General features: G+C 36.6%; 1 long non-coding RNA gene, 1 other non-coding gene and 1 pseudogene across 2 annotated transcripts in view; 2 read left to right on the top strand and 1 right to left on the bottom strand.

Annotated features, from left to right (window-relative positions):
- LOC109263422 (uncharacterized) overlaps positions 1-27,466 on the top strand; it is a 580,530-nt gene that overhangs the window by 103,320 nt on the left and 449,744 nt on the right. The gene's annotated exons all lie outside the window — the stretch shown is intronic.
- Positions 5,086-5,815, bottom strand: LOC109263421 (high mobility group protein B1-like; annotated as a pseudogene).
- Positions 6,532-6,638, top strand: LOC128777846 (U6 spliceosomal RNA). Its single transcript, XR_008423164.1, has one exon. It is a non-coding gene; the product is annotated as a U6 spliceosomal RNA (small nuclear RNA).

The following is a 27,466-nucleotide window of genomic DNA, read 5'->3' as shown; positions in this document are numbered from 1 at the left end:
ACAGTGTTGCTCTAGCCTACGAATTCTCCAATATCAAATATTGTGTTTCATTTGTCTTTGTATCCCTAGGGCCTGGAACAGTTATTTACATAACAGAAGCTCAATACTGATTGATTGATTCATTTACTTAAAAAATATTTGTATATATGCCTATTACATGGCAGGTACAATTCTAGGTATTGAAGGTAAAATAGTGAACAAAAAATAGTTTCAACTTCCATGCAGCTCACATTTTAGTGGGGTTGAGAAGAAATGGACAACAAACCAACAAGCAAATATATAATCTATCAGATAGTGATGAGTACTATGGAGAAAAATCAAACAGGTTAAGTTACATATCAAGTAGCAGGAGGACAAGGGTTGGGTGTGATGGGTTGACTTTTTATATAAAGTGGACAAGAAAGGCCTCATTGAGGGAATGAGTCATGTAGAGGGAGCAGCAAACGATGTCCCTGCGGCAGGAGTGTGTTTGACTTGTTCCAGGAACAAGGAGGAGACTGGTGTTCCTAGAGTTGAGTGAGTACTGCAAAGCATCATAGAAATGATAGTGGACAGCAGAGTAAGGAGCACTCACTAGATACTCCAAGTGAGATGGGAAAATATGGGAACTGTTGAGCAGAGGAAAGAAGGGATCAGAATTATGTTTTAAGTGTGATTGATCCAGCTGTTGCATTGGAAATAGACTGAAGGGGTTAAAGCCGAAGACCAGCGAAAGGTTTTAAGGCAGGGGAAAATAGCAGCTTGAATGGGTGGTGATCATGAAGGTGGTTGAGTAGTGTCCACATTTTGAATATACATCAGGCACCATATGCTGATGGATTGGATGGGAATTGGGAAGGGAGGAAAGAGTCAAGGGTGACTCCAAGCATGTTGGCCTGCGCAAGTAGAAGAATGGACTTTGCATCAACTGAATTGAAGACTGCAAGTTGTAGATTGGGTAGGAAAATCAGGAATTCGGTTTTGGAAATATTAAGTTGAAACATATGTTGGGCATGAGTTATATACTGGTGTCTGAGGTCCAGCTAGAGGTATAAATGCTTGTTGACTGACTAACGGAATGAGTAAATGAAAAATTACTATCTTAAAATAGCAGTTCTGAATGTGAAGCTGCAGGGTTTAGATGTGGGGAATAGTTTGTACACAGACAAGACAAATTTCAAAGACGAGGCCTTAGAATGTGAACAAGCTGTAGATGTGTGCCAAATAAGTAAGATTGATTAATACATTTCTATGATTATTATTTGAACAGGGATTTGGGGAATCTTAAATCCAAAATATCCTCTGGTTCAGAAGATGGGGCAGGATGTGTTAGTTTCCTATGGTTGCTATCACAAATGACTACAAAGTTAGTAGCTACAATAATGCAAATTTATTATTTACAGAGGAGCAAGTCAGAAATTTAAAGTGAGTCTCAGGCTAAAATCAAGGTGTATGCCAGGCTGTGTTTCTGTTTAGAGGTTCCAGGGGAGAATTTGTCTTTCTCACATTGTAGCACTCTCTGGCTCTCCTGCATCTCTCTTTTACTTATAAGAACCCTTGTAATTACATTGAGCTCACCTGAATAATCCAGAATAATCTCCCCATCTCACGGTAGTTGATTGGCAATCTTAATCCCATCTGGAACCTTAATTCTCCTTTGCCATGTAATATACTCACAAATTATGGGGATTAGGATGTGGATACCTTGGGAGAGGTGATGTCTTGAGTTCTTTCTTTTACTGCCAAAAGATCAATATACAATAATAGAAGTGATTGAGAGGATGTCTAAAGTATAAACAAACTCCAATTAGACATCCTCTCAAATGCTTTTATTACTATATATTGATCTTTTGACACTAAAAGCCAAAAAAGGCTGAGAAAAGCTAAGCAAAGAACAATTTGAACAGGAATCCACATTTATATGAAGTTCTGTTTTCAATTAATTTAAGAATATTTATGGTATATGTAAAAACAAACTCAGACCTAAGAATATCATGCTGGAGGGTGTATATGTGTGTGCCTGTATTTGTGTAATTACTCCATATAAACATAATTATTGGTTATAAATTTTATGTAAAATCATATTAAATAAAATTCATATTAAATGAATACTAGAGTTTGTTCTGTGCTACTCTCAGGATTTATTTTTGGTCATTTATGTATACCTTAGATTTATAAGGGCCTTATTTTCTGAACTTAATATGTAAAATGCAAATGTCCTTATGGGTCATAGGATTGAACATTTGAGGCTGAGAGTATCCTGGAGTAACTATTGTATTTTGTTGGTCTCAGAAGTGTTAAATCTTATTCTGAAATGTCTCTCCTAGTCATTGTCACCAACATTCTCATGGCTGCCTTTTCAGCCCAGGCCAGGATGGCTGTTATCAGTTTTCTAACTGGTGTTACTCAGGTGAATCAGGAGGCAGAGAGTACAGTGGGTTAAGAGAGTGTTCTGGAATCAAATTATCAGAGTTCAGTCTTATTTTGGCTACTTTCTAGATGGATGGCTGTAGACATTTACCTTACCTCTGTAAACCTCAGTGTCCTGTCCTGTACAATGGGGATAGTACTGATTGCATAGAACTGTTATGGGGTTTATATTAAATTAGGAGTTAATGAACTTGACTAAGACAGCAAATTGTGAACTTACTGATTCTCAGATCCAAATCTATCTCTTGTTGTCCTGGCTTTTGATAATTGAACTGGACCCTTTGCCAACTGATGCAATGGTAGGTTTGTTAATAGAGTGTGCTAGAAGGGTCCTGCAATGCATAGTAGAGGATGAAGCTTTTCTTCCCAGTTTTTGGGTCTTTTCTTTCCTCCTAAGGCCCAGCTATCGGTGGTATGTGGGAAACCCAGTGGAGGTCACCCTCCAGTGAGTTTCTCTGGCACTGCAGTGGGCAGTTTTCTATATGCCATCTCTGACCTGCCCATATTCCAGCAGGCAGCTTCCATTAGACGAGCTTTGGCCTATGGTATCCCAGCAAATGTTACTGGCATCTCAGTGGACAGCTTTCTATGAAAGAGCTCTAGCCCATGTTATCCCAGAAATCCCTGACACCCAGCAGGCTCTAATCACCTTCTCCAAGGCTGAGGTGTGAATCTCAGACTGGTATTTAATAAATACCAGTAGGGTTTATTCTAGGATGACAGAGACGGTTTAACTTTATAAAATCTGTAATTAACCATGTTAACATATTGACAGAGAAAAATATGCTCATCTTAAGTTAACAAATCTTAAAAAAAAACTGTGAATAAAAAAAGGATGTCTACATAAAACTTAATGTGAACTTCACATTTAATGGTGAATTAATTAGAAGCATTCTCTTAAAGTCAGAAATAATTTAAGATGCCTGCTGTCACCACTTGGATTTAGCATTGTACTGGATGTCCTAGCTAGCTCAATATGACATGGAAAACAAATAAGAGGTATGGGGAATAGAAGAATAAGAAACCAAATTGCCATTGTCACAGATGATATAATTATATACATATGAAATTTAAGAGAATCTAGTAGAAGTAATCAGAATTCATCAAGGAAAATGCTTACAAAACTGTACATTAAAATTAATGGCACTTGAGTACCATCAGATACAATAGATTAGAAATGTAATTTTAAAATGTCCTATTCTTTTAGTCACAGAACTATAAAATATGCGAGATTAAATTTAACATAATATACATATGACTTTTATAGAAAAATTTATAAAACATTATTGAAGAATATATACAAAGACCTAAATAAATGGAGAATAAAGCCATGTTTTTGGGCAGGAAGTCTCAGTATTTTAAAATTTTGATTCGCCCCAAAATAATTTATAAAAGCAAAGCTAGTTCAGTCTAAATCTTAAGTTTTTTCAGAACCTGTCAAGCTGTTTCAAAAATTTATGTGGATGAATAAGGGGCCACGAATAACTAAAGGAAAACACTTGAAGAAGATTAAAGAGAATGAACTTACTCTATCATTATTAAGAGTTGTTATAGGGGCACCTGGTTGGCTCCATAACCCAAGTTGGGTTAAACATCCAACTTCGGCTCAGGTCATGATCTCAGGTTCATGGGTTCGAGCCCTGCATCGGGCTCTGTGCTGACAGCTCAGAGCCTAGCGCCTGTTTTGGATTCTGTTTCTCTCTCTCTCTCTGCCCCTCCCCAACTCATACTCTGTGTCTGTCTCTCAGAAATAAATAAACATTAAAAAAAATAAAAGAGTTGTTATAAAGATACAGTAATTAAAATGTGTTGTATTAGCAGAAGGATACACAAATACATCCGTGTAAACAGAACAGGGAGCCTAGAAACAGCCAGGTGTGTATATGAAAAATTAACCTATGAGAGTAGTGGCTTTCTGGTCAATGGTGAAAGATAAGATGATGGTGAGGCAATGGACTAGTCATACAGGCCTACCTGTAGTTGTAGGCCTACCTCCCACCATACACAAAAATTCATCCTAAATGGATTAATAACATAAAGACAAACTGAAAAATATAAAAAAGTAATGAAAACAACTATGATGTTGGAAGTTAAGAAAAGAGCTCTTACACAAGACTTGAGAAGCACAAAGCTTAAAAAGATTATTAACTTGAGCTATTTAAAACAAAAAAAGATCTGTACATAAAAGGCCATAAAATGAAAAGATAAACCCCATACTGGGTGAAAATATTTGTAATCCAAGCAACCAATAAAGTATTAATAAATATATGTATTAAATAAAACTTTAAAAGCAATAAAAGGGAAATATTTCAATAAAGAATGACAAAAGATATGAAGAGTCAATTAATAGAAGAAAATTTTAAGACCAATAAATAAACAGTTGTAAATTCTCACTGATAGTTATGGGTAATGAAATTTAAAACAAAATGGGGCAACATTTCATTAACAAGTAGATTGCTAAAACTTAAAAACTGATCATATGATGTGTTTTGCAATAATATCAGAACATAAGAACTTTCAAAAACTGCTGGTCTTAGGATACATTGGTGCCTCTGCTTTGTTTTGTTTTGTTTTGTTTTATTTTTACATTTCAATTTTTTTCTTTAAGGGGAGTGAGTTGCATATGGGGGAGGGTTAGATGCTTTATAGACAAGGAAAAAAACTAATAGAACCAATTTATTCATCATAATCTTCATATTCATCTTCTTCATCCTCCTCCTCCTCTTCATACTCTTCATCCTCCTTGTCTTTCTCCTCTTCTATTTTTTTCTTGCTTTTCCCAGCCTTGATGACTTCCTTTTTTGCCACATCAGGCTTTCCTTTTTAGTTTGATATACAACAATATCCTTTTCATGTTTTTCCTTCAGCTTAGCAGCCTTTTCATAAAACCACTTGTCATCTGCAGGAGAGTTACTCCATATCTCTCCCAGTCTCTTTGCAATGTTGCCAACAGATAGGTCAGGATGCTGTCCTTTGAGTTTTGGGCGATACTCAAAACAAAACAAGAAAAAGGTTGAAGGAATCCCCTTGGGTGCATCGGGATCCTTGATCTTCTTTTTTGTTTCCTCTTTAGGGGGGACATGAGTTTTCATTTCTTTTCCATAATGGGCCCTGTTTGCTTTTGCCACGTCTTCAAATTTTCCTTTCTCTTTGGAACATGGTCTTCCATCTCTTTGAGCACTTAGAAAACTGAGAAGTTGGCTGAAGCATCTGGATGCTTCTTCTCGTGTTCCTCTCATCAAGTTTGCATACAGAACGCATATGATGACATTTTGTATCTTGGCTTCTTAGGATCTCCTCTGCCCATGTTTAATTATTTTCCTCAGCCAGGCACTAAGTCGCCCAGTGCCTGTCTGGTTCTCACTTGCCCTGTCACTGTCTCTATGGAGCTCAATGTACTGCGGTGTCTGTGTCTGGTGAATGTACTTTGGAAAGTAATTTAATAATCAATGTCTATGGACTTGAGAATGTATACACACTACAAGATTACATTTCTACTTTTAAGTTATATATTGTGGTTGAACTCTCAAATGAAAAGGCATTCTCAAAACTATCATTGCAGCCTTGTTGTACTAACAAAAATTGAAAGGATCATAATTGTGCAAGAATAAGGGAATGGATAAATTAAGAAGAATGTATTAGAATATTAACAATTTAAAAAATGTAGTGGAAGAGTTCATGTCAGCATTCTGTGATTCTCTTAGGGAGGTAAGGAATGGTATCTCTAACACTTTATTCATATCTTTATTTATTTGTATCTGCTACATTTTGTTTTATAAATATCTGAGGCAGATTTTGCCAAATATCAACATTTGTTAAATTGGGGGAAGGGTGCTTCATATTTTGTTATATGGTTGAGACTTGAACAATGTAGTTTTGAACTGTGCAGGCCCACCTTTATGCGGACTATTTCAATAAACACAGTACAGAATGTAAGTGTATTTTCTCTTCCTTATGGTTATCCTAGTAACATTTTCTTTTCTTTAGCTTACTTTATTGTAAGAATACAGTGTATAAGACATATAACATGCAAAATATGTGTTAGTCAACTATTGCTGAGATTTCTGGTCAGGATTAGGCTAAAATCATTAAGTTTTTGGGGAATCAAAAGTTACACGTGGAGTGCTTGCTTCGGCAGCACACATACCAAAATGAGAACGATGCAGAGAAGATTAGCACGGCCCCTGCACAAGGGTGACACACAAATTCTTGAAGTGTTCCATATTAAAAAAAAAAAGTCATATATGGGTTTTTGACTGTGTGAGGGTTGGCACTTTTAACTCCCACAAGTTTCAAGGGTCCACTGTATTATTATCTGTACTATTCCATATGTATGAAATAGTTCATAGTTAAAATTAAAATATTTATTTAAATGAAGGCAATACTCAAAATGTTAAGGTGTTTACCTATTCCTTATTTTGCCCCACTGCATAAGTTTGAGACTGTGGCTGTAATTTTAGATGGAGTCTTAAGTCTTAGTACTAAGAGAAGATATCTTGCTAATGATCATAAAAGAAGGGATTCTTAATCTTGGTTTCATTAGTGCTGTGCTCTAATTAACGAAGCTAACTGTCCACAGGTGACGACATTTATAAACAAATAAAAACCGTTGCTTGATGAGTTTGGACACGCATATGATTAAGATAAGGAACAGCTGTATTGCTTGTGGGACCAAGAACAACAAGATGCTGTTAACATTGCTAGTCAATCTGACATGAAAAATGTTACATAGTATAGAACATTTGGGCTATTAACATCTAACTATCAAATAAAATTTTAAGTTGCATTTTTTATTGAGAGGATAGTTAGCAGTGGTTTGTTTTAATTTAATTTTTATAAAACAACTATGTGTGTAGAGTTGAAAAAACAGTAACTTTGAAGATAATTTGAGGACTTTGAAAAGAAGAAAAGAATCTCTTTTCTGCATTTACAGATATTTCAAAAATCCCATTTCATTTGTGAGGGTTAGGTTTCTAAAAATCTCATGGCAAGACAATTTCTTAAAGTTTTATTTATTTTTTGGTTATGGGACTTAAGGACCTAAGAGAAATATAGGGAAGGAATAACAACATTTATAGAGTAGATACATCAAAGCTTATATATACATATGCATGTGTGCATATACTTATGCATATAAAATATGTATAATTTAAGTGATACTAAAATATAAAATGCAACAAGAAAGGTGATGATATTATTCATAGTTTTTTTTTTGAGTAATAGCAAATATTGAATTGGTTTCATTTATTTTTTATTGGAAAGGGAGGGAGCTGGCTTCTCCTACTCAAACCATGGTTCTTTACTCTCTCATCATTCAGATTCATGTTTGAATTTAGTTGTGCATTTGTGGCTTTGAGGGATTTTGATGGCTAAGCATGGCTAATTGGCCCTGTTGAATGGTTTAGACACTTCAGAAGACATTTTCTGAAGTAACTTTTGGTTGTATAAAGTATGATCTTTGGGTAAGGTTGTGTTGGATTGATATTAGAGTATGCTAAAATGCTAAAGTTGGAAGTTTTTAGAATAATTTCCCCATCATTATTCCCCCAAAGCAGTAACAGAAAGGAGAATGAGGAAAGAGAGATCTGTGCCTTCTCAGAGACAATGCTATGGTTCTTGATCATCTGATTGATGCTAGTTACAGAAGAGGCCCAGCAATGCCCACATATTAGATTTGAAATTGTCATGGTCACTGAAAGTGTTTAGAGAAGGAAATTCTCTAAACTTACGTAAAGGAACATAATGTAAAAGGAACTTATGGTCAGAGAGGGAGAACTCTAAACATATCTGACTGCATTAAACCATAGAATTATAGAATCCTATGTTATTAAAGCTGGAAGAAACCTTAGAAGTTTTCTAGTTTAACCTTTTCATTTTTCATCTATCGTAGAGATATTTAAAACTGTGTCTAAAGGCACCATTGGCTCAATTCTTTTCTAATTTATTTTGACAGTCATAACAGTCAAACCAATTGTGTGTAAAAGAGACACAGAGACAATTTCAATGGGATATTAACCTCTTGATACATTATTTTAAATATCAGTAATAAAAAAGCCAAAGTTTAGAAGCCCAGCTTATGGCTTATGTCATACTGCATATTTTAAATGCACCATAGTTGAAATTTAAATGCCAAATTGTCTAGATATCTTATACTGCCAAATATGCTTTAAATAGACAAGAACTATGCTATTTATAACCTCAGAACACCATGAAAAACCTCATTTTCCTAAGTGTGAAGTGTGGAAGCTAGGATGAAAGAGAGTGTTTCACTTGATTTATAAGCTTTAAAATATTAAAAATAAGGAACTCCAAACCAAGACCTGGCTTCCAACATTTGATGAGTATTTATTTGATGAGTATAAACTATCTCTCTGGAAAAACTGCCTCATTCTGGTTAAAAATTTTTTTTTCAAAGTATTCTCAAAAATGGTCTTCCAAGTAGGTGTGAGTAGTTCACAAAGTGGGAAAATTCACCAAGAGAAATTTTTAAAAGCCCATGAAGTTTTTCTGGAGAAAAATGGAGAGAACCTCTGGAGGATGTATATATGAGGTAAAATAGAACTTATAGGAAACACAGAAATCCTTTCAGGCTTCCAGGTCACTGCGCACTTTTTTCTGACAGAAAGCAAGATGGAATTTAATATTCAAAAATTTTATTAGGGGAGATGGCTATGAAAAGAAATAAAAGAAGGTGTCCTAAGAGGCCGAGAGACTCATTAATTATGAGGCAAACCTGGGGCTCCTGGGTGGCTCCGTCGGTTAAGCGTCTGCCTTCGGCTCAGGTCATGATCTTGCGGCTTTTGAGTTAGAGCCCCGTGTCGGGCTCTGTGCTGACAGCTCAGAGCTTGGATCCCACTTCAGATTCTGTGCCTCCCTCTCTCTCTGCCCCCTCCCCCACTCACACTCTGTCTTGCTGTCTCTCTCTCAAAAATAAAGAATAAAAATAATAATAAAAAAGAATAACTATTAAAAAAATATGAGGCAAACCTGACTTTAGGTGAAAGAGAGAAGAAAGGTCAGCAGAAGCATCCTAGATTGCTGTGCAGTCTGAGGAAGGTTCATCAAGGCCTTGAGCCCAAGTGGGACAATAAAGGAGTCTTATTATCTCCCAGGATCCAGGAACTCATCTGCCTGAGTAGTCCTACTGCACATGGTCTATGGGAGATAGCTGACTGCGGGAGTATAGACTTGGGGCAAGGACTCAGAAGGATTTCATAGAATAGCAGCTGGCGCTGTGGATCAATTTCACTAATAGGATGTCTGCATGATGAATTCTTATAGCTCCTACATCAAACCAAAATTATGGGCAAAATTATGAAACAGACAGTTTAATCTGCTTTCTCCCCACTTTTCTTTCTTCACCACATCTCTTTTCCTTTATAGAGTGTTTCTTCTTCCCTACTCCTCTTAGACATTTAGTTACAGCCTTTGAAATATCTTCTACTCTGGGAAAATGGTTTGTTCCTGCAAAATATCTAATATTCACAGTAGGGCAAAATTCCATGTTCCTTAAATATTTTGCTTTTGTATCCCCTAAAAGAATAAACAAATGATCAACTTGCTCACAAATTCTTGGTTTGGAGTGCTTTCTTTTTAATATTTTAAAGCTTATAAATTAAGTGAAATATTCTCTTTCATCCTACCTTCTCCACTTTGTACTTAGGAAAATGAGGTTTTTCATGGTGTCCCGTAGATTATAAATAGCATAGTTCTTGTCTGCTTAAGGCATGTTTGGCAGTATGTGATACGTAGACAATTTGGCATTTAAATTTCAACTATGGTGTATTTAAAAGATGCCAGATAGGAGAGTGTCCCAGATGGCAATGTAGAAAGACCCTGAACTTATCCCCTCCACTGTCTGAAGAAGAACTGAGGGCTGACTGAACAACTTCTCACAACGAAAGATAGAGAGGCCATATAGAAAATGGCAAGAGAGAGAGAGAGGGAGGGTAACAAAGGGAACCTCTACACCCAATTCTGCAAACTGCAGTACAGAGGGATAGTACTGAGGGGCTGTGAGAAGATTAGTCATCCTTGGAGCACAGAAAAAAGCCACAGCTTAAGAGAGAAGATTGAATATAAAGTTTCTACCATTAGAACCTTTCCTGCCAAACGTTGGAGGAGGTGGTGAGCATGATGGTTTATGATTCCCTTCCACCTTGACAGTGTGGATGAGAGCATAGTCTGGGCACACGAGTTGGCTCACTGCCTCACTGAGCCCCAAGTCCCTAGCCCACACCAGCACAAGCCATCCCACCAAAGTGGCCTCAGTGCAGCACACACTGAGATACCCCTGGTGAGCTCTCATTATAGCTCTAGTCAACATGTCAAGGTAACACAAGAGCAAAATACCCTGGAACACGTCAGGCCCATACCAATTTGGCTCCAAATGACTCACCAGGGCGTCTCTGCATGGAATATCCCAATACCTCCTTGCCCATTTGCCTTGGTTCTAGCTTCCCTGCCAGGGTGCACCTGTGTGGAGCAACCTGGGGCACACTGACTTGTACCCATTTCAGCTTTAGCTGTCTTGCCAGGGTGGGTGCCTTCTGTGTGGAGAGTTTTAGGACCATGTCAACCCATGTATGCTTCAATTCTGGCCATCCCACCAGGGAAGCCCTATCATGGAGTGCTCTGATATTCCCAGCCCATGCAGCCACAACTCAAGCCAGTTAGCCAAAGTCACCAGGCACACATAGTCTACATAGGGGATGGCCAGATAAGACCATTCATTCAAGTTTAGGAGGAGTAGCTGTTCCACCTAATTCATAGAGACAAGCACAGAAAGTCAAGCAAAATGAGACAGAAAAATATGCTCCAAACAAAAGAACAAGACAAAACCTTGGAAAAGGAACTAAATGAAATAAGATAACCAATCTATCTAATAAACATCTCAGAAATCTACTTAATAAAGAGTAATGGTCATAAAGATGCTCATTGGACTGGAGAGAAGAATGGATAAACTCAGTTAGAACTTCAACAAAGGGATAGAAAATATAAAAAATAATCAATCAGAGTTGACGGATACAATAACTGATATGAAATATATACTAGAGGGAGTCAAGAGTAGAGGATGCAGAAGAGTGGATCAATCTGGAAGCTATCTGGAAGACAGGGTGTGAAAAGCACCCAAATTGAACAGCAAAAAGAAAAAAAGGTATGGGCACCTGGGTCAGTTGGTTAAGTGTCCGACTTTGGCTCAGGTCATGATCTCACAGTCCTTGAGTTTAAGCTCTGCACTGGGCTCTGTGCTGACAGCTCAGAGCTTGGACCTTCTTTGGATTCTGTGTCTCCCTCTCTTTCTCTGCCTTCCCCACTCGCTCTCTCTCTCTCTTTCAAAAATAAATAAACATCAAAAAAAAAAAAGAAAAATGGTAAAAAAATGAGGATAGGTTAAGGGATTCCTTGGGCAACATCAAACAAACAAACAAACAAACAAACAAACAAACAAACACTTGTATTATAAGGGTACCTGAAGGAGAAGAGAGAGAGAGAAGAGCAGAAAACTTATTTCAAGAGATAATAGCTGAAAATTTTCCTAACCTGGGGAAGGAAACAGATATCCATGTTCAGGAAGAACAGAGAGTTCCAAACAAGATGGACCCAAGGAGATCTAAATATAGTAATTAAAACGTCAAAGATTAAAAATAGAATTTTTAAAGCAGCAGGGCTTAAACTCAAGGACCGTGAGATCATAACAAAAGCTAAAGCAGTTTGCCACCACTAATGATAAAGGGATTTCTTTAAGTGGAAAAGAAAAGGCCATAACTAGAAGCAAGAACATTTATAAGAGGAAAAATTTCGTGAGTAAAAGCAAACATACAGTAAAAGTAGTAGAGCAATTGCTTATAATGCTAATATGAAGGTTAAAGCACAAAAATAGTAAAATTGATTACATCTAAAAATTTGTTAAGGGGACTCACAAAATAAAAAATGTAAAATATAACAATACAAATGTGGAAGGGGGAGTAAAAATGGAATTCTTTTAGAATGTATTTGAACTTAAGTGAGCATTAACTTAATATAGACTGCTATATACTTAAGTTGTTATATTATATAACAAATATATAACAAATATTAACAGACATAAAGGGAGAAGCTGACACTAATACGACAATAATAGGGGATTTTAACACCTACTTACATCAATGGATAGATCATCTAGGCAGACAATCAATAATGAAACGATGTCTTTGAATGATACATTAGACCAGATGGGCTTAACTGATGTATGCAGAACATGCTCTCCCAAAACAAAAGAAAACATTCTTTTCAAGTGCACATGGAATATTCTCCAGGATAAATCACATGTTAAGTCACAAAGCAAGTCTTAATGAATTTAAGAAGATTGAGATCATATCAAGCATCATTTCCAGCCATGGTATGAAACAAAAAGAATCAGTCACAAGAAATAACTAGAAAGAACTCGGGAAGCTAAATAACATGCTACTAAACAACCAGTAGGTCAATGAAGAAATCAAACAGGAAACAAAAAACACATGGAGACAAATGAAAATGAAAACACAATGGTCAAAAATCTCTGAAATGCAATGAAAGCATTTCTAAGAGGGATGTTTATAGCAATGCAGGTCTACCTCAAAAACAACAAAAATCTCACTTCAATAATCTACACTTAAAGCTCAAGGAACTAGAAAAAGAAGAACAAATAAAGCCCAAAGTTAGTAGAAGGAATGAACTAATAAGTAGTGAATACCAGAGTGGAAATAAATGAAATAGAGACTAAAAAAGAACAATAGAAAAATCCAATAAAAACAAGAGCTAGTTCTTTGAAAAGATCAACTAAATTGATAAACCTTTTGCCAGACTCATGAAGAAAAAAAGAGAAAGGACCCAAATAAATAAAATCAGAAATGAAAAAGGAGAAGAGAAATAACAACCAGTATCACAGAAATACAAAAGATTATGAGACTACTGCAAAAAAAATTATATGCCAACAAATTGGACAACCTAGAAGAAATGGACAAATTCCTGGAAACATGCAATCTTTTAAAACGGAATTAGGAAGAAACAGAAAATATGAATCAATTGTGAGTAATGAAATTGAAATGGTAATCAAAAAACTCCCAACAAACAAAAGTTTAGGACCAGATGGATTCACAGGTGAATTCTACCAAACATTTAATGAAGAGTTAATACCTACTTTCCTCAAGCTATTCCAAAAAGTAGAAGAGGAAGGAAAGCTTCCAAATACATTCTACAATGCCAGCATTAACCTGATACCAAAACCAGACAAAACACTACAAAAAAAGTGAACCACAGGCCAATATCCCTGATGAATAGAAATGCAAAAATCCTTGACAAAATGTTAACAAGCTGCATTCAACAATACATTAAAAGGATCATTCACCATGATCAGGTGGGGTTTATTCCAGGGATGCAAGGATAGTTCAGTATTTGCAAATTAATGTGATACACCACATTAACAGAATGAAGACTAAAAATCACATGATCATCTTAATAGATGCAGAAAAATCATTGACAAAATTCAACATCTGTTCATGGTAAAAACTCAACAAAAGTAGGTTTAGTGGGAACATACCTCAACATAAAAAGGTCATATATGACAAACTCACAGCTAACATTATACTCAGTAGTGAAAAACTGAGAGCTTTAACAAGACAAGGATGTCCACTCTTTCCACTTTTATTCAACATAGTACTGGAAGTCCTAGCCATAGAAATCCGAAAAGAAAAATAAGAACAGTTCTTTGAGTTAGAAAGGAAGAAGTAAAACTGTCCCTATTTGCAGATGACATCATATTGTATATAGAAGAGCTAAAGACTCCACCAAAAAACTGTTACAAGTAATAAATGAATTCAGTAAAGTTGCAGGATACAAAATTAATATATAGAAATTTGTTGTGTTTCTATACACTAATAATGAAGTAGCAGAAAAAGAAATTAAGAAACAATTCCATTTATAATTATACCCAAAATAATAAAACACCTCATAATAAATTTACCCAAGGAGATTAAAGACCTGTACTATGAAAACTATAAAACACTGATTAAAGAACTTGAAGATGACACAAATTGAAAGATATACCGAGCTCATGGGTTGGAAGAATTAATTTTGTTAAAATGTTCATACTATTCAAAGCAATCTAAAGGTATAATGCAATCCCTATCAAAATACCAAGAGTAGTTTTTACTGAACTGGAACAAATAATCTTAAACTTTGTATGGAACCACACAAGAACCCAGATAGCCAAAACAATCTTGAGAAAGAAGAACAAAGCTGGAATTATCACAATCCCAGATTTCAAGATATACTACAAAACTATAGTAATCAAAATGGTATGTTACCGGCACAAAAATAGACATGAGATCAATGGAATAGAATAGAGAGCCTAGAAATAAACCCATGCTTATATGGTCAATCTATAACAAAAAAGGCAAGAATATACAATGGGGAAAAGTCTCTTTAATAAATGGTGCTGGAAAAACTGGACAGCAATATGCAAAGGAATGAAACTGGACCACTTTCTTACACCATGCACAAAAATAAACTCAAAATGGATTAAAGATCTACATGTGAGACCAGAAACCATAAAACTCCTAGAAGAAAACATAGGCAATAATTTATTGGATATTGGCCTTAGCAACATTTGTTTGATTTGTGACCCAGTGTGTAATCTATTCAGGAGAATGTTTCATGTGCACTAGAAAAGAATGTGTATTGTGCTGCTTTAGGATGAAATATTCTAATATATCTGTTAAGTCCATCTGGTCAACTGTGTATTTCAAAGCTATTGTTTCCATGTTGATTTTATACTTATATGATATGTCCATTGCTGCAAGTGACAGTCCCCTATTACTATTGTATTGTTATCAATGAATTTCTTTATGTTTGTTATTAATTGATTTATATATGTGGGTGTTTCAAGTTGGGGGCATAAATATTTACAGTTGTTAGATCTTATTGAATAGATCCTTTTATTATGATATAGTGCCTTATTCACCTCTTGTTACAGTCTTTGGTTTAAAATCTAGTTTGTTTGATATAAGTATCCAGTGTGGCTTTCTTTTGATGTCTATTAGCAGGATAGATGGTTCTCCACTATGGTGAATCATGATCAGTAAAGATCAAAGAGGTTTTTGCCTGCTTTCTCCTTGAGGATTTTGATGCCTTCCTGTCTTACATTTAGGTCTTTCATCCATTTTGAGTTTATTTTTGTGTATGGTGTAAGAAAGTGGTCCAGGTTCATTTTTTCTGCATGTTGCTGTCCCGTTTTCCCAGCACCACTTGCTGAAGAGACTGTCTTTATTCCATTGGATAGTATTTCCTGCTTTGTCAAAGATTAGTTGGTCATATGTCTGTGGGTCCATTTCTGGGTTCTCTATTCTGTTCCATTGATCTGAGTGTCTGTTCTTGTGCCAGTACCATACTGTCTTGATGATTACAGCTTTGTAGTATAGCTTGAAGTCTGGCATTGTGATGCCTCCTGCTTTGGTTTTCTTTTTCAAGATTGCTTTGGCTATTCGGGGTCTTTTCTGATTCTATACAAATTTTAGGATTATTTGTTGTAGCTCTGTGAAGAATGCTGGTGTAACTTTGATAGGGATTGCATTGAATATGTAGATTGCTTTGGGTAGTATCGACATTTTAACAATATTTGTTCTTTCTATCCAGGAGCATGGAATCTTTTTCCATTTTTTTGTGTCTTCTTCAATTTCTTTCATAAGCTATCTATAGTTTTCAGCATATAGATTTTTCACCTCTTTGGTTAGATTTATTCCTAGGTATTTTATGTTTTTTTGTGCAACTGTAAGTGGGATCGATTCCTTGATTTCTCTTTCTGTTACTTCATTGTTGGTGTATAGGAATGCAACCGATTTCTGTGCGTTGATTTTATATCCTACAACTGTGCTGAATTCATGAATCAATTCTAGCAGTTTTTTTGTGGAATCTTTAGGGTTTTCCATATAGAGTATCATGTCATCTGCGAAGAGTGCAAGTTTGACCTCCTCTGGCTAATTAGCATGCCTTTTATTTCTTTGTGTTTTCTGATTGCAGAGGCTAAGACTTCCAATACTAGGCTGAATAACAGGGGTGAGAGTGGACATCCTGTCTTGTTCCTGACCTTAGGGGGAAAGCTCTCAGTTTTTCCCCATTGAGGATGATATTATTGTTGGGTCGTTCACATATGGCTTTTATGATCTCGAGGTATGCTCCTTATATCCCTACTTTCTTGAGGGTTTTTACCAAGAAAGGATGCTGTATTTTTGTCAAATGCTTTCTCTGCATCTATTGAGAGGATCATATGGTTCTTGTCCTTTCTTTTATTGATGTGATGAATCATGTTAATTGTTTTGCGGATATTGAACCAGCCCTGCATCCCAGGCATAAATCCTGCTTGGTCGTGGTGAATAATTTTTTTAATGTATTGTTGGATCTGTTGGCTAATATCTTGTTGAGTATTTTTGCATCCATGTTCATCAGGGAAATTGGTCTATAGTTCTCCTTTTTAGTGGGGTCTCTGTCTGGTTTTGGAATCAAGGTAATGCTGGCTTCACAGAAAGAGTTAGGAAGTTTTCCTTCCATTTGTATTTTTTGGAACAGTTTCAAGAGAATAGGTGTTCACTCTTCCTTAAATGTTTGGTAGAATTCCCCTGGAAAGCCATCTGGTCCTGGACTCTTGTTTTTTGGGATATTTTTGATTACTAATTTGATTTCCTTACTGGTTATGGGTCTGTTCAAATTTTCTATTTTTTCCTCTTTCAGTTTTGGTAGTGTATATGTTTCTAGGAATTTGTCCATTTCTTCCAGATTGCCTATTTTATTGGCATATAATTCCTCATAATATTCTCTTACTGTTGTTTTTATTTCTGCTGTGTTGGTTGTCATCTCTCCTCTTTCATTATTGATTTTATTTATTTGGGTTCTTTTCTTTTTCTTCTTGATCAATTTTGTATCAATTGTATGAATTGATCAATTTTATATCAATTGTGTATCACTTTTGTTAATTCTTTCAAAGAACCAGCTTCTGGTTTCATTGATCTGTTCTATTGGTTTTTTTTGGTTTCAATAGCATTAATTTCTGCTCTAATCTTTATTGTTTCCTGTCTTCTGCTGGTTTTGGGTTTTATTTGCTGTTCTTCTTCCAGCTCCTTAAGGCATAAGGTTAGGTTGTGTATCTGAGATCTTTCTTCCTTCTTTAGGAAGGCCTGGATTGCTATATACTTTCCTCTTATGATTGCCTTTGCTGCGTAGTTGGGGGTACTTTTTAGTGTAGGTCCACAGTCCTCTGTTATCTTACCCCACATATCTTATAAAAGAACTGCTGAGGATGGCTAGGGTGGCCTAAGGCTTATTTTAATTGAGTTGGGAGTCTTAGCAAAACAGATGCTTCCTAGATAACCCCCACTCAACTGCTAGGGCATATAGTGGCACACAATAGTGGCATTGTGTGCCATTATATGGCCTAACAGTTGAGTATTAATTAACACAGAACACTTAATATATTGCATTTCCTCTTAGAATATTCTCTCAATTCTTGAAGTATACTGGTATCTCAAGATGTTTATTTGCTACAGATTGGCTGCCACTTATCACTCTTAGGCTCATTCCCACCCCTACCCCCCCTCAGCAGAGGCTGTTGCATTTTCACTAGCTGATTTTATTAGTTTGTCTGTCCTTAGTTGTGACCCAGGGAAAAATGGATTGTTTTCAATATGCTGAAAGCATTCCTAATTTTCTCTGGGTGAGTGTCCACATGTAGCTTCCAATTGGAACAGTGATGGGATAATACATTGTTAATTATGGTGGAAATTTGAAATTGTGGGATTTGTGGAATTAAAACAGAGAGAAACTCCATATAGAGAATATATATCATTTTTCCTCAGACATTATTATTTCAATCTTTAAAAAAATTTTTTAAGAAATGTGTATTTATTTTTGAGACAGAGAGACAGGGACAGAGTATGAGCAGGGGTGAGGCAGAGAGAGAGGGAGACACAGAATCCAAAGCAGGCTCCAGGCTCTGAGCTGTCAGCAGAGATCCAGACATGGGGTTGGAACTCATGAACCATGAGATCATGACCTGAGCTGAAGTTGGGTGCTTAACCCACTGAGCTACCCAAGCATCACCATTATTTGATTTTTCATCAAGTGTTTCTTGTTCTCTTCTATATTGGTTATGGTTTATACAGATGGTTTATTCAGTCATTTTGTTTTCATCTGTGGCTCAAGGACATCTTGGCATTTGCTTCTATTTTCCACTAATGCTGCATATTGCTATTACTAAGTTTATAGTCTAAGCTTTTGTTTGGGCAAATGATCTGATTTTTCAATAGAGTAGGATTCAGTGCCACTAATATACTTTAAAATAACATTTTAAAATTGCCTTTTTCCCCCTACTTAGACGTTTAGTTGCTTTACCAACATACAATTTCTTATGGATAAGATTTCCATTTAACACCATGATTTAGATTAAATTACTTTCTTAAAATCACATCACTCCCATAGTCTACTTAGTTTTCTAATTCCCATATGCTCCACTATTGCTGAAGCAACTTCATCTATATAACGTGACTGAAGAGTCAGCCTTCATTCACAACAGAGCACAATCTGTTAAAGTGGTAAATATTACCCATTTCTATTATTAGAGCTGAAATGGAATTTTCTCTTGCTGCATTTTCAAGATGTGACATAATTAGATAGCAAACATAGAAAAGTCAGAAATAGTGGAAGCTAACGGATGTCATCAGTACCAGGGAAGCTTGAATTCAGCCTGTCTTGCTTGGCTCCTGACTCGTTCACACAACGCCCCCAGGCCATCTCATTCTCTGTTTGAATTATAGGGTGCTATGTGAGCTTTGCAGGTACTGGGGTAAGGAAGCGTGAAGCAAGGTTTCCAATTCTATATTGGTTTTCAGACTGAATGAGAACAGGGAAATTCTCGCTTGATGTTTCAATTCCCTTCAGCTTCCTACAGACACCCTTTCCCAGCTCTGAGAAGTAGCTGAGTAGTTCTTCATTTTATCTGGAGAGGCTTCTGACTTCTCCCTTCTTTATTAACTACAAATCAGAATTGTAAACAAACAAATAACTGTCCTTGTTGCAGAATTGTTATTGTAATTAGTGCAGTATACAATTCCTGGCAGAAATGAGGATGGAATGGGTGAATGTGTGTGTGTGTGTGTGTGTGTGTGTGTGTGTGTGTGTAGACCTCACAAAAGTGATTGAAGAAGGAACTGGGCTAACTGGAGAAAACCTAAAATGAATCATTTTTTAAAACAAAAACTTATAAGAGCTTTATAGTTAAAAATCAAACTTATCCGGGACCTAAGAGTTTATTAAGGGAAAACTTTTATATCTTCAACAGGGCTATTAACATTGTAGTGTACCAGCTAATGCCTACATTGAGTGCATCAGTGGAATTAAACTCAGGTCCCCTGACATTCAAGTTGTGCATTAATCACTGATGCTGCATGGTCTGGCTTATCTCATTCCTTAAATAGTTTCCTACTCTTTATGTTATTATTAGGTCATAGTATATTGAGAATTCTAGGTAAACTTAATAGGGTAGCATGACTTGATTTGTTTTAATAAACTTTGGATAAAATTGCTGGTTTCACTAGACTGGTCTGATTTGCAATTCCCCATGAAAATCTTCCTTTTGACTCATACATTTTGGAGTTAGGAAAGATGCAAAACTCTTGTTTTCCTTATAAGGTGTATGTGGGTAGTGAAAAGAGGCCTGAATAGACTTTCATGAGCCAAACCTTCTCATAGACCTTTGCCCATAATGAACCTTCTGACCTCAGGTGGATTATGTAATCTCTCAGCAACCTGTTTTTTTCTATCATATGCATAATTATAGGGGATGAAATTTATGATCTTTCTTTATGATTTTGGTATGGCTGAAAATCCATAAGATCTGAACAAGAAACACCATTGGAGTTCTGTATGGTTGGCATTGTTCTTTGACTTACTTTGTGAGTGAATAACAGGAACACCAAAGATTTTTCATTTCTTTGTTGATGCTCAACAAACCATGTTGAGATTATGTCTCTTTTGGTAGGAAGAGGAATGACTAAATGAGTGTTTTCCTTATTTGTTGAGATGTTCCCAGCATGTTAACCACACATGACAGTAACCTTTTCAAATGGTCTCTGTCTCTCTTGGTGACAAAGTGATTTCATTTTATAGGTAGTTCACAGGTATCTCAGAGGCCTCTGGAGCAACCATTAGTAAAAAGACATGATGACTCCTTTCTAGATCTGATGTATAAGGGTTTGTATTCCCAGCTCTTTTCCAGAGTTTAGGGCAATGATCAAATCAAACATTTTATGTGTGGCTATAAGAACTCACCTATAAAAGTATACACTAATATCTGAGAATGCTTGTATTGTTGCTAGGTAAATGATTCCCTACCTTAAACCTTCCTCGTTGCACAAAAATGTTTTGACCAAAAGTGTTCATATCTTGAGCTTGATTCAGACCTAGTCTAAGATGAAACTTTCAAGGATGAATAATGATGTGACAGATTGTTGTATTTACTGGATGCTTGTTACATGCCAGGCACTGTGCACTGTATGTTCATTACTATTTATAGGCATTATCTCATCTTAATGTTTAACAACAGTCTTATGAAAGAAGGACTAATATTGTGCCTATTTTGTAGATAATGTAACTGAGGCTCTGAGGGATTACATGACTTCTCCAGCTTCAACTCAATTAGGAAGTGTTAGAACTAGAACTCAAATCCATGTCAGCTTGACCAAAAAAGTTTGTTTTCACCAATACTGCACAATTTTATCTTACCAGGTCATCTTTCTTCTGCCCAGGAACAAATTCCCTCACAGTCAGCAGGTAATACCTTAAGTGCAAAGATACTTTCTTTAACACAGACATACTTTGATGGACATGTATTCCTGCCCTATTGATTGAGTATTCTGAAATTTTCCTTCCGGTGGAGAACCACTGAAAAATACTTGAGAAGTCACATATTCCTATTTACATAGAGACATTGCTATTTCTTAAATTCAAGGAAATTCCTCCAAATTTAAATGAACATCTTTCTTCCCTATGAAAACAAAAGTGCCTCTCAGCCAACAAATGACTGAAAAAAGACCCCAACAGGTCTTTTAATTCGCAGATGCTTGAAATAAGTGAAGATCAAAAGCTTTTTTGCAGACTGCTTTTCCCTCTGGGAGACATTTGAGCATGTTAAGAATAAGCATCATTTAAAAAAATTAATAAAACAAGTTGGATTTTCAATATGTTCCAAAAAATAGGTTTGCACAAATATTGTGCCATCTTGTGCTGTTCATCTTATGCTTTTAGACACCCAATGAATAGTTCTTTCCTACATCCAACCCATGCTGTTTGTACATACAGACTTTTGTAGAACATCTTAATTTAACCAGAAAGATCATTACCATGCAACACATTTATATATTGCAGAAAGCCCCACAAAAAGGTATCTGTGTCCTTGCAGATAAGAATGTTCCCATTTAGATTAACTGAAAGAAAAACAAGCCTAACAATAGATGTTGCCTTTAAAAAATAAATAATCTGATTTTCAAATAACATCCCAAAGCCACTATGGGAATAGCTGTCATTCTGTCAAATAGAGTTGGCCTAGTTTGCAGTGGAGCATCTTAAATGGCAAGGGCCAAATGCGTGTTTAAAATTCCCAGTTGAGTTGTTTCTTCTGGAGGCATATGGACTGTCTGACCATCTCTTTCACTAAGATTACAGTCAGTATCTTCTGTTTTGTTTTTTGGAATTACTTACACCCAACTAGGACCATCTTTAGATAAAACTATGAAGGAGATAAGGCTTGTTTAAAGTATCCCCTAATCTACCTTTTAGCATCCTCCTCTGGGAAGCTTGTTGTGTGCCCCACTTCTGAGAGGGAGTACCTGGTTTATTGCCTGTCACTCTAGCTGATGACCCCAGTATACTCTGTTTAACCACCACCACTCACATCTTTGCTCCCCACACATGTTCTGGAACATCCCTTTCACCTTGTCTTTCATTTGTGCTTACCTGACTGAGTTCCATTTTCCCAGGGTGATTTGAGGCTAATGTGATAAAGTAATGACTGATATTGGGTAAGCAAAACATTAGCATTTAAATAGGGACCTTCTGGAGGAGATGCACTTAACAAGGAAGAGGTCTTCAGAAGGAGCAATTTCAGACATTATGACAGGACCAGGTCAGAGATAATTTTGTCAGATGGGGCCTTGAGGTTATGAGCAGGGGCAGCCCTAGTTTCTAGCCTTTCTCTCAGTCAGGATTTCAAACATTTATGGCAGGATCCCAACAGCTTTTACAGGACTTTTGACATAAGTACTTTGACCCAAGAACATTTCCCCCTGCTCCTTGACAGGCTCCACCTTTCCTCCTTCAGAGAAGTATACTGTTCTTGAAGCAATTGAAAATAGAACCTCTCTAGCAGTTGGAAAGGAAACATGAGTATAAACGTGGCAAATGAACATTTTCAAAAGGCCCTAAATCCAGGGCCTCTGCATCGCATAGCTCCAGGGTGCTATCCACATAGAATCACAATGATCCTTGTCTCCTGGAGATCTGAACACAGAAGGCTGTGCAGGAATCCTGATTTGTGCTTGGGGCTCCTGAACAGAAAGAAGTGCGTTCTACTCAGCCTAATCAGGACCACGGATAAGTTTTTACTCTCCCTTTTTCCGTAGGTGCAATGTAAGTATCCTGATTTAGGGCTCAGTGCTCACCATCATCCTTTTACCCCCTGAAATACTGAGAAAGTAAGAGGTTGCTACATGAACCACAAACTACAAGGGGTGCTTTGGGACCATTTAACAAGTCTGCCTAAAGAATACCTGTATGAAAGGGGCACTGACTTAAGGCTGGTTACTTTATTATCTTTATTAATATATTCAATGTCCTCTCCCTGGTTCTTTGGATAAAGATGATGGGTGAGACATCTGTTCCAAAGCTGTTCCATTGAATGGCGATTTTGATGACTTAATGCCTTTTCAGACTTCTGCTGCCACTGCTGTTCTTTGGTTTTGATTTTCAAGCAGCTGAATGGAATCTCTAAGCCTTCCATTATGTCTGCCGTTTTTTTTAATTCTGAAGAAATAATTCAGAACACGTCAAGGACAAATGCTTGAGTTATAGAAACATTTTTTATTACCATTATTATTACAAAGCAACCCAAAAGATCCTTTAATTTCTTTGATTGTTTAAAGTAGCTCTGTAGAAACATGACATCTTAGATGTGAAGAGAGTTTATAATTGAGCACAAGTCTGAATGCCTGGACAATGTAGTGGGTTGCTGGGATTCCCAGGGACTCTGGAAAGTGAAAGAGGTCAGTAAAAGTTTATCAGAATTTGATAGCAGCCTCCATACAAACATCCAGATAAAACTACAGCCAGTTACTATGTACGGCTTATTATGCACACACACCCCCAACTCCTCAAATTCTGTGGAGATTTAAATCTTTCATCTAGAATAAAGATTTGTAGCATAATGACCCGATTTAGCTACAAAGAAGAAATAAATCTGACAGCTGGGACCAGAAGAAGTATTAATCTCCAAAGTTCACGTGAGTCTTTGTTTCCCCCTTTCAGTTTTTATGCAGCAGGGGCAAAAAAAGAGTGAGCAACTCTGTGTTTCAGTTCAAATTACATTGCTTGGAAGAAAAAGCACAGGGAAACGGGGAGTGGGTGTTAGATAGAGTTGAAAGAAAGATTTTCCATTCTTTAGAGACACAGTAACCGACAGGAAAGTGAAGAGATGGAGCTGAGCTAGTCCGTGCCATGGTCTGTCCAGGGCTGCAGAGAGAGGCAGGTGGATAAGAAGGTATTCAGCAGAGGAGCACCGTGGGCACCTGGAAACGGTTTCAGTTTACCCAGGCATACTTTAGTGGGACATTTCACTATGTGAAGTCAGAAACTGAATGGATAATTATTCTACTTTTCAGGTTCAGATTTGACCCCTGTCACACACTGACCCCAGGTGAAGACAGAGCCCACTCCCTAGTTGACCAAAGGATGGGTTCTGATCTAAGCCCTCCGAAGCAACCTTGGCTTCTGGATATATGACCTCTTCAATTAGCTTTCTCTGTGTTTTATATATATGGAGAGTTTTGGCTCATTTCTCCACTTCTGCCTTTGCTCGCTGTGAAAACACATTATAAAATATAATCGTCTGCGAGTGATTCTAACAATTCTAACTGACTGGCTATTATGTAAGAGAAAAATCATACAGTTTTAAAGAACTTTAACTTTTGAAAGTGAAGTGAGTACCACACGCTGCAAGAGAGTGTATTGATTTAATGGTCACACATAATCCTGTAAAATTAGTCATGAAACAGACACTAATTTTAAAGAATAGTGCTGCTATTAAAATGTATCTCTGCACAGCTGTAGGGCAAACAGATTTGATTCCCCCAGGGGGAAACTGAGAGGTCTGTACAATTTTTGCCAGTCTCTGAACTTACTATGTGTGTTAGTGACAGTTTGAATACTTCAGGTCATATGACTTGGATTTCTAAGCAAATTCTCTAGGATCCCAAAGAAATAAGCAATAAAAATTGCCCTCCTGTGTTTTTAGTTAACTTCCTTTAGATCTCATTGAGCCAAGAGTCAAATCCACAATGAGTAAATGTGTTGAACATTGTCAGAGAGCTGTATTAATGTACAAAGGCCCACTTTAAAGGTCATAAAGTATTCTCTCACATGGGTGATGAATAGCAGTTTGGAATTTCCTTGGCTCTGTTATACTGTGTACTGAGGTGATGGTAACGTTCATCATGGACAGCCTGTCTTGGCTCATTTGACTAAATGAGAGGCTAAGAATTGAATTCTCTGCTATGGCAGGGTCTTATAGATAAATCATGAGATTTTCTCTAATGATGTTTGCAAAGGATCAGTTTTAACATTAGAAGCTATGGCTACCAGTTGTAACAAGTGTTCAAAACGGAGGTTTGATCTCAGTGAAACTGTTACAATTTCATCCAAGACCTGTATGACTAGAATAGGAAATCTAACCCATAGGGCTACCAGATGTCATAGGGCAGTACTTTGAAGGTATAGGTTAGGATTTAAAATCTTATTGGTAAACTGTAAAAGTAGAAAAAAGCAGAGGAGGTCTGGTAACGACAAGATCATAGTATCAAATCTGTAGAGAAAAAAATTTGTACAAAGATCAGATAGGAAATAACAGCTGGTGTACATTACCAGCAGAAAACAATTTGCACACTTGTCTAATTATTTTCTGTTTTGTTGTTCCATCGTTTTATAATTTAGCATGCTGTCTGGTAAGTCTTCTTCCAAGCCAGCTGGTGGCCCAAACTTATAAGGAATTTGCTTATTTCCCCATCTCTGCTTTTGAAGCAAAGGTTGTTTTGAGGTAGGGCTGTGAGAATCCAAATCCTGCAAAATGACAGCTCACAGTGAAAGGTAAAGAAGGCTGATGCTATAGAATCTCCCATTATGAAGCAGCCTGGGGCTATTTAATGTAGGGGCAAATGGCCTACACACCTAATAGTCATGAGGTTACTACTATATTAAAGCATAGAACAATAATTAATTATTTTTACAGTGCAAACACAAAGTCATCATGAAAATGTGAAATGTTCAGTAAAAGTTTGGGCTCTTAAGAGAGTAAATATATCTGCGTAGAACTTATTCTCTAATGACCCTGGATAAATGCACTGACTTTGCAGTCTATTATTACTATTATTTTTTCATAGATAATACTAAAGTAAAGTTTAGGATAGCTCTGACACAAACAATCATACGCCTTAAAGTAGTAGGGACTAAACTGATAATTAAAAAAAATTTTTTTTAAATATGAAATTTATTGCCCAATTGGTTTCCATACAACACCCACTGCTCATCCCAACAGGTGCCCTCCTCAATACCCATCACCCACCCTCCCCTCCCTCCCACCCCCCGTCAACCCTCAGTTTGTTCTCAGTTTTTAAGAGTCTCTTATGTTTTGGCTCCCTCCCTCTCTAACCTCTTTTTTTTTTCTTCCCCTTCCCCGTGGTCTTCTTAAACTGATAATTTTGAAGGCAGAAGTAGTTAGATGGCTTTAGATGTTTTAAGTGTTTCCTATCTTTATCACTTCCATCTTCATATGGCAAATTTAAAAATTTAAAGCATGCACAGAAAATGAGAGAAAAAATAACTTCCTGTTTATTGTACTGATATGTTGAATAAAAAAATAGGTAAAAATGATTCTCCCAGCTGGTTAAGTGATTTCCGACTTGTGTCATCTCTTTCAAATGTGACCTTTTCCATAGTTTCTGATAGGATAAATAATCTTGGAACCTCATTTTGAAACAAGTATTTCAAGCAAAATAGAAAAAAAAAACCCACTCTAGGATAACTATTTTAAAAATCTTGATCTGTATGGTTTGCTGTTGGAAGCAGTTCCTCACTTTAGGGAAAACCAACCAGTCATACACATCCGTGAATAAGCTGCAGCAGCATGGTATCTCGTTGAATATAGCAAATGTTAGTGACCATTCACAGTGGCAATTATAAATAGTTCTTAGTAACTCTTGTGCTCTCTGTGCAAACAGTTTGTTAGATTAGGACCAAGTGTGTTGGTGACATGAGTCAAGAAAAATGGGATGTGCATTCTAACACAAGGGAGCCTTCTCCAGGCCATTACAGAGAAAGAACACTATTTTTCTTTGGCTTTAGCACAAACTTGTCTTTGACAAAATAACCAAAAGAACTTCAAATCCCAGCTAACTGAAAGCCAAAGAAATAAAAGTTCACTACTGCCCCTATATTTTGGCAGTTTCCTTGTTCCATCTTCATAGTGTAGATTCTATTATCAGAATTAAAGCCTTCCTTTGTTCTGAACCAAGGACTTGGAACTGTGCACTGGGTCAAAAATGTAAGCTAATTCCACCTGCTGTCTTTCATCTTGTTGAAAATTGCTAATGAATACCCATATTCCTTCTCTTACGATGGAGTTAAATCCTGATAAACCCATTGTAGGTTGAAAATATTGTAAGTCAAAAATGCTTTTAATATACCTAACCTGCCAAACATCATAGCTTAGCCTAGCCTACCTTAAACA

This window comes from Panthera pardus, unplaced genomic scaffold (genome assembly GCF_024362965.1).
Source record: "Panthera pardus isolate Hobbes unplaced genomic scaffold, ASM2436296v1 HiC_scaffold_17, whole genome shotgun sequence".
In the NCBI taxonomy this organism is placed as follows: Eukaryota; Metazoa; Chordata; class Mammalia; order Carnivora; family Felidae; genus Panthera; species Panthera pardus.
Note: the sequence above shows the minus strand (reverse complement) of the source record. Positions and strands in the feature narration are given on the sequence as shown.